Source organism: Chionomys nivalis, chromosome 18, assembly GCF_950005125.1.
Source record: "Chionomys nivalis chromosome 18, mChiNiv1.1, whole genome shotgun sequence".
Taxonomy (NCBI): domain Eukaryota; kingdom Metazoa; phylum Chordata; class Mammalia; order Rodentia; family Cricetidae; genus Chionomys; species Chionomys nivalis.
In genome coordinates this window covers 24,907,174-24,915,600 of record NC_080103.1, presented here as the reverse complement: position 1 = coordinate 24,915,600, position 8,427 = coordinate 24,907,174, and positions in this window count along the sequence as shown.

Below are 8,427 nucleotides of genomic sequence, written 5' to 3'. Positions count from 1 at the left end.
CACTAGTTCAATTATTTACTATGGAAAAATGTGGACTTAAATTCTGATTCCCAGTACTCATGAAAATAGACCAACATGATGATACACATCTTCCCCAAGGCAAAGAAGACAGACAGATGGAGCCCTTGGCCTTGCTGAGCAGTCAGACTAGCAAATGTGTGAATTCTAAGTTCAATAAGTGATCCTGTCTCAGAAAGCTGAAAAGAGGGGGAAGAAGAAAATCATCTCAAAACACCTTCTGGCCTACACAGGCCAGATCTATATTTGGTCACATCATGAACATGGGCAGTCACAACACCACACCACACACACACACACACACACACACACACTATGATATCATGCTTCTTATGTATTATTGATCATGTTTAGAGAAGCAATCTCAAAATATTCTGTTTTGTTCAAAAATGTGGAAAATTGAAAAGAACAATTAATGGTAGAGGAGTTTGTAAAAACGGTGTTTGAAATGAAGAAAAGTTTGCTGTGAATTTATAAAGAATACATTAAAGAGAAAAGAGGGATCAGGGAAAACATGTAAGACACAAATCACAACACATGCATAGATTAAGACACACAGAGTACTTTAATCAAATGAAAGCTATCATCAAATTTAGAAAAAGAAATAGGGTGAACTAATTTATTAATTTAAAATGCCACCACTGCTGTTATATAAAAGATTAAAATTAAAAATGGGTTGTATAGAAAATTTTAGAAGAAACTAGGGGCAGGTATTAGTGACAAAAGCTATGGTTTAAAATGGAGGTGGTAACTGTCCAAAGGCAGCTTAGAGTAGATGATAAATCTTGCTGGTGAGCTGGGACTGGCATTGGAGAAAAAGGAAGACTCAAACATAACACTATCACCCCAGGAAACAATCACTGAGTAAACTGTTCTTCTGTATACTGTAATGGCAGAGATGGGGCAAGAAGTTGCTGAGAAAGAAAATATGTAATCATTGGAATAAAATATTAAATGTCTATATTTTAGGTAGTTCCATATATTGAAAGAATGCTCCCCAAACAAAAATATGACATTCTTACAGCATCCACTCTAGAAGACTCTAAACCTCACATAATTCACATTAAACTATTTAGTAACTCAAGAATAAAATAACTTAGAATTTTGTTCATAGTTAAATGTTCATTATGTTATTTTTACAAGTTCACATAGTTAACTTTTATTTTCAAATGATGCTCCTTTACAATCAAATAAAAACTAAAAGAGGAAAAAGCATAGGCCCTAAAGGACCTGTATTATTTAAGAGCAGACTCCATCCCTTACAACAGCTGAATTATTAATGTTATCATCAAAGTCAATGTCCAGAGACTATGTTCTCTGTTGCCATCTCATTCCATTATTCAACTCCACTCAGCAGAATACCTCCAGCATAAGATGAAAAACCTATTTTCCCTTCCTCCTAGGCCCCATAGCATCCTTTCCTATGATCCCCAGGGTGCCTATGAGAGTCTGTTTGAGGTTGAAAGGTCTGTGTCTTTGCCACAGGGTATCTCTGAGTCAGTTAAAGGCAATTGAGAACTTACCTCTTCCCTTCCTGAGATTTCCGGGCTCTAAGATTTTCTCAATCCAAAAATAATAAAGATGCTACCTGCATGTACCATGGCAAAAACTACTTTGTATAAAAGAATAAAATTAATCCGAAATTGTATCTCTAACCAAAGTATAGAGAAAAAAATGAAAAATAACACAAACAAAATTAACTACTTCAAGAAAATTGAAATCAGATAGAATCATTTTTAAAATACCTGATACTTAGTAGTTTCATTGTGTAGATCCATATTCTGCTGTATTTATCAAAATTGTAAAGATAGCTTTCATCATGGTTACAAGAATGCCAATCTCTGAGAATGATGCCCCAAATGTCAATGATAGTTCCATCTATTGTCAGCTCTATGAGTGTGTTCATGCTATTTTATTCTCAATGCCTGTATCCATGTCCATAAAAGAGTTATATTAACTTTGTTCTTTGTATATGTTGACATCTGTAGACAGATGTCAGAACCTTAATGGTAAACAATGACCCTCGTGGTGAGTTAAAAAAAATAATAGGAATGGGTTAATGTAAGAACTAGCTAGGAATATGCTAGCGTCACTGGCCAAACAGTGTTGCAACTAATATAGTTTCTGTGTGATTATTTGGGGTTGGGGCAGCCAGAAAATGAACAAGCAGTCTACACTCAGAGAATGGCATGCCAATGTGGGCTGACTACATCCACACAAAACTTGAGAGAACTTGGGAAGGAATTCTAAACACAAAAAATCAGAGTTACATAAGGGTTCATGGTAGCAGCATTTTCTCAGGTGGGCTTTGTTTGCTAGAAGCAAGCAAAGGCCTGATTCTTAGAAGAGAAAGCTTTCTAACTCAGCAGTAGCAGCCAAAACTTTGCAGCTCCTTTAAGAAGGCTTCCTGGTTTGTGGTAGTTGCAGAAACAACTCTGGCTCTTTCAAGAGGCTAAGCAGTTGAATGCTGTTTGTGGGTAGCATTTTGCGAGTTACTTCATGGCAACGTGGGCCAACTACTTCTGTAGTTGAAGTAGTGAGGACAGCTCCCACCCAATGATCTCAGAACTGGTGGTAAAAGTACCACCACCATATTGAAAGACTGAGAGTACTGAGGCCAGCATCCAGGGCCAATGTTTACCATTTTAAAAGCACTCATGATAAACAATAATTACAGATATGCAATAAAGATAGATTCTGACAAAAATAAACCTATAAATGGGTGATACTGTGTTTAAAAACTGTATGTAGGTTTGGGAAAGGGAAGAAAAAAGTTTAAAAAAAGTCTTTAAAGAGGCAGAGTCAGAGTACAGTCATAGATTAAAGAAGTAAAGATAAAAAGATAAATATTAAACTTGTGCAAAAGTAATAGAGTAAGAAAATAAGCCATATAAAGATGTAATATACACAGAGAGCCTGAATTATGTATATTATTGTGTTTTGTTTGAATTTTTTGAATGAGAATAAGCCAAGTACAGTGAGACATTTCATTGTAGAGGCTGCTAAGCTTAAACCAACATATATATTTTGAAGGAATCTTAACTTCAAACTTTGGGCCTAAGGTTGCTTTGGAAAAGAGGTTCTGCTTTTGTTTACACAGCAGATGTAAACCTGTGGATTCTTTCAAGGCTATTTGGTTAAATGGCTTCATGAACCCTAAAAATACTTCACCCAACAAACAGCAGGAAGTAGTTTGGAGAAAACAATGCCCAGATTCTCTAAAAGATTGTTTAGAAATGTGTGTTTACATTTAAAGGGGGCTATGATATAGAGATTATTACTTTGTATTGATATGGATCTTGGTTTATGATACAAATTTAAAGTTAATTTTTTAATTAATTTATTTATTTATTAAAAATTTCCACCTTCTCCCTCCCATTTCTCTCTCACTTCCCCCACTTGCCCTCCCCCTTCCTCTCTAGTCCTAAGAAAAATTAGGGTACCCTGACCTGTAAGAAGTCCACGGCCATCCCCCATTCATCCAGGCCTAGAAAGGTGTGCATCGAAACAGACAAGACTCCCAAAAAGCCAGTACATGAAGTAGAATCAAAACCCAGTGCCAAGCCGGGCGGTGGTGGTGGCGCACGCCTTTAATCCCAGCACTCGGGAGGCAGAGGCAGGTGATTCGCTGTGAGTTCGAGACCAGCCTGGTCTACAAGAGCTAGTTCCAGGACAGGCTCCAAAACCACAGAGAAACCCTATCTCGAAAAACCAAAAAAAAAAAAAAAAAAAAAAAAAAACAGTGCCATTATCATTGGCTTCTCAGTCAGCCCTCATTATCAGCCACATTCAGAGAGTCCGGTTTGATCACATGCTCATTCAATCCCAGTCCAATTGGCCTTGGTGAGCTCCCATTAGATCAGTTTCACCGTCTCCATGGGTGGACGCACCCCTCGTGGTCCTGACTTCCTTGCTCATGTTCTCCCTCCTTCTGCTCTTCATCTGAACCTTGGAAGCTCAGTCCAGTGCTCAAATGTAGGTTTCTGTCTCTATCTCAATCCATCACTGGATGAAGGTTCTATGGTAATATTCATCAGTGTGGCTATGGGATAAGGCCAGTTCATGCACTCTCTCCTCTGCTGCACAAGGACCTAGCTGGGGACATCTCCTTTGACACCTGGGAACCCCTTTTTATATGTATATTTCTGGTCCTCATTAAGGTATTGTGTTTGTGCAGCTCATTTAAAAAGTAATATATAATTAAAAATATAGGTTAATAGATAGTCATCTATAATAGTCAAGCTTGTAGTCATGTTAGTTAGGTCTTCTAGATGTACAGAGGTACATTTCAGATGAAAAAAGTATTCTTCAAACCTTGCAAAGATGAACAGAATATGGCCTTTAAAATGTTTTACAACTTCAGACTTTTCATGACAATGAGACACATCTGCTTTTGGCAACACCCATCTATTTGAAAAGGATGATGGGCATCAAAGAGGTTCCTTATGGGGTCTGTTAGCCGTTTAGACAAGAAACTGCACTTGCCTGGACTGTTTGATGCTGTGTTGTATAAACTGGACATGCCGGACCCACAGAAAAATAACTGCTGAACTTTCCTAAAGGTGAGACAGTCCTTTGGGTTTCCTGCTTCATGAAAGAGACTGCCCGACATTCTCCAGGACACAGAAGAAAGTGACTGACAAACTGCCAATATAGGCAGAACAGTCTTTGAAATTTCCTACTTCATGGAAAATTCTGCTGGATTCTGTAAGCCTATATGCTGAAGATGAATGCTTCACCATTACAGAAGAACTATAGGTAACTGTCCAGGCAGCAATATATCTCTGTCAATTCTAGAGTTTTGGAAGTTGTTTACAATGCACTTCCTGTCTACTTAGGTGATATTATATCCTTCTGGGGTGTTTGATAAAGTTGAAGAATATATAATTATAATTTTCCTTAGTTATGATAAAAGATAAAGTAGAAATAAATATTATAACTGTAATTGTTGCTTGATACATTTTCCAGATGCAAATTTATAATCTTAAATATAAATATTTCACAGGAAATAGTGGTGCATATTTTTAATCTCAGTATTTGGAAGACATAGAATGGTGGGTGCCTATGAGTGCAAAACTATCTTGATTTACATAGCCAATTTCAGGCCAACCTGGGATACAGTGAGAACTAGTTTGTTTGTTTTGTATTTGTATTTGCCTTTATTTGTTTCTTCTTCTTCTTCTTCTTCAAATTTTGTGATTGTATTTATATATATTTTTTGCAATGAAGCTCAGAAAACTAGGAAATGAACTTAGGGGACAGATCCACAATATTGTATTTTGGGTGTTCATTCAAAATTTCTAATGTTTAGTTTTTCTGGCTATATCTTTATGGACACAATAAAAATATTTATTTTATAAATTACTTTAGAAAACCTTGGCCTAGTGAAGTCCATAAAGTTATCTGTCACATTGCTGTAAAAAATTTATATATTCTCATGCCCAATGTTTTCTCTAAGGGCATGAAAATGCCCTTTTTAATTATTCAACAGTCATGAAGTTCAGGAAAAGTCCCATAGAGAAAATATAGACTTTAATTAACCAAAAGATGAAGAAGCTTCTGGCCTCAGTTGAATAGCAATGTAAATTTCAATACAATAAATACTACAAAAAATATGGTAAGAGAGCCAATGATCTAGAACTATATTGAAAGAGGAGGAACAGTGCCTACGAGGTTACAGAAAGTCTTCTTACAGAATTTATCATTTGATATGGAATGTGAAAGACAAAAGGAGTTTTCATGTTGAACTAAATGAAACTGCTAGATTCATTATCTTTCCTTTACTTTGTGGATATATTCATAAAATTCACTGTACAGTTGAGTATTGCAGGTTCCTTTTTAATAGTCTATTCAAATCATCCTGATATAGAAATTATAATTAATTTTGTTGGAATTTATTTCACTTATTATAGATTTTTATAGGCCTGAAATACTCTTTTTGGGCTGTAGAAATCCCACATCTACTCAAATTTTATGAGTTGATGAATTGAACAGATGGATAATATCACTCATTATATTATAAGAAGGTGACAATTTCTGTATTCTGGAAAATTTATATTCTTAAGTCCATGATAATGTTTTCTCTTCAAGTCAATGAATACTACTTTATTTTTCTTAATTCTTAACATTCACATAAAAGAAATATTTATTAAATTAAAATGTGTTATTTTTCAAGAAAATAATTGAATACTATTTTAAGATTAACTGTATTTGCTCAATTTTCTTTTTTTATTGCTTTATAAATAATACCATTCAAAATTTCCCCTCCTCCCACTCCCCTATCCCCTTCCCCCTGCCCCTCCAGTCCTAAGAGAGGGCAGGGGACCTTGTCCTGTGGGAAGTTCAAGGCCCTCCCCCCTCCATCCAGGCCTAGAAAGGTGTGCATCTAAACAGACTAGAATCCCAAAAATCTTGATCTTAAGAATCCTATGACTCTAGTTTTGTATATAATTTCTTAGTTGTTATTTGGTTTGTTTTGGTATTTTTGAGACAAGGTCTCACTGAGTAGCCCTGACACCTGAAACTTGTTTTTTTTTTTAGGTCAGATTTGCCTTGAAATCAGAGATCTGCCTGCCTCTGCCTCTGCCTCCCAGGTGCTGGGATTAAAGGCATGCCCCACCAAATAGGCCAATGAATCTAGTTTTAAGCAATACTGGAATTTTTTTTTTTAGATTTATTTGTTTTATTTTATGATCGCGAGCATTATGCTTATGCAACACATGCTTGTCTGTTGCCTATCAGAAGTCAGAATAGAGCTTCCTATTTGCTGGAAAAGGAGTTATGGATCGTTGTGACATCCAACATAGGGCTTGGAATTAAATCCATTCTCTACAAAAGCAACAAATGCTCTTAAACTCTGAGCCAGCTTTCAAGGTCCTTTAAGCAGTGTTTTTATGAGGATGAAATGTGAGTTTTCCAATTCTTTACATGGTATTCAACATTATCATTTAATAAATCTCTGGCCAGTAATCAACAAATACAGTCATAAGCCCCCCAAAAGAGTATTTTCAAGATTATATGATGAATTTCTGCCTTTTTATATCAAACATAATGTATTGAAATAGCTAACATGCTATAAATATACCCTGGACTAAATGGTTTAATGTCAAATCACTACGAACATAAATAAGTACTTAATTTCAGTGTCAGTATTTCTTCAACCATTCAAACACAAGTCTGTTCCACTAGGCTTTTTGTATCCACAGTAGCTAGTAAGAAGGAGGGCAAGAAAACCTTCTCTTTAATAAAGAACTCAAATTGTGCTTCTGATATTGATTTCACCAGCATCATGTCATGTGGTCTCACATTAAGCAAAATTATCATCATTAAGTCTCTCGATATCCATTTGCCATAGATGTTAAATCAATCGAAAACTCATTGTATAATTAGACTGACCTTTGAGGCTTATGTTGATAGCCTGAGTGAGAAGTCTGTGGGAAATAAATTTTTTGAAAATCAATATGTTGGATTGTCTGGTTTCTCTTTTATTTATTACGTGCAGAACATTATTTTGCAGAGATGTTTCATGAGCATGGTATGAGAAACATCTTATTAAGCAGTATCTGCATTAATTTAGTGGGTAATGACATCTTGAATCAAGAGAGTTGGATGAGCTGAGACCTCCTGGGTCTTTTTATGCCTCTTGTTAACAACGCCATTGCCACTTCCTAGCTATAAAAATTCAATATAGGGAAACACTCTCCCATAAAAGTAAATATATCTTCCCATTGGCTACACGTTGGGAGGGTGAAACCTATGAAAATAATCAGTTTGGAAGAATTCTCAAAGTTTCCATTGCTGCTGTCCATTGTTAAATGAAATGAAACACCCTTTCCTGTAATGTACCACTTCAAGTTAAATTGATTCTTATACAGTTAGGGTACAACAAAGAACTTCGTAGGTTTAGAGTCCAGTGTCCAGTAACAATCACACATTTTAAGTTCTCTTCATTTCACAAAGATAGATTTAGAGTAAAAATTTCATCTCCTCTAATCTTCACATATGGATTGTTGGTATTTTTAAGATAACATCTGCATCCATTTTAGCCTTGATTTGATCTTTCAGAGACTTAAAGTGGGATTCTCTGTGTTCCAAATTAGTATATTTTATCAGCTACCACTCAGGCCTTGACAAAATCTAAAACTCGAAAAATAATTTTGACTGAGCTCCAAATTTACTTCCCTAGTGACTTTTGATACACTAACCTTAAATATTATCAAGATCTGAAGTAAAGGAAAGAAAAATTGTGCTTCTTTGGTTGCTTTCTCTGGTGTTTACATAATTCAGCTCAGAATGATTTGAAGCCTTGATAAATTTTGTATTTTGAAATAGTGGACAGTATATTTGAATTTCTTACAGTATTTGATTCACTGAAGTAGTATTTATTAAGCAGTTAATGTATAAAAGTAA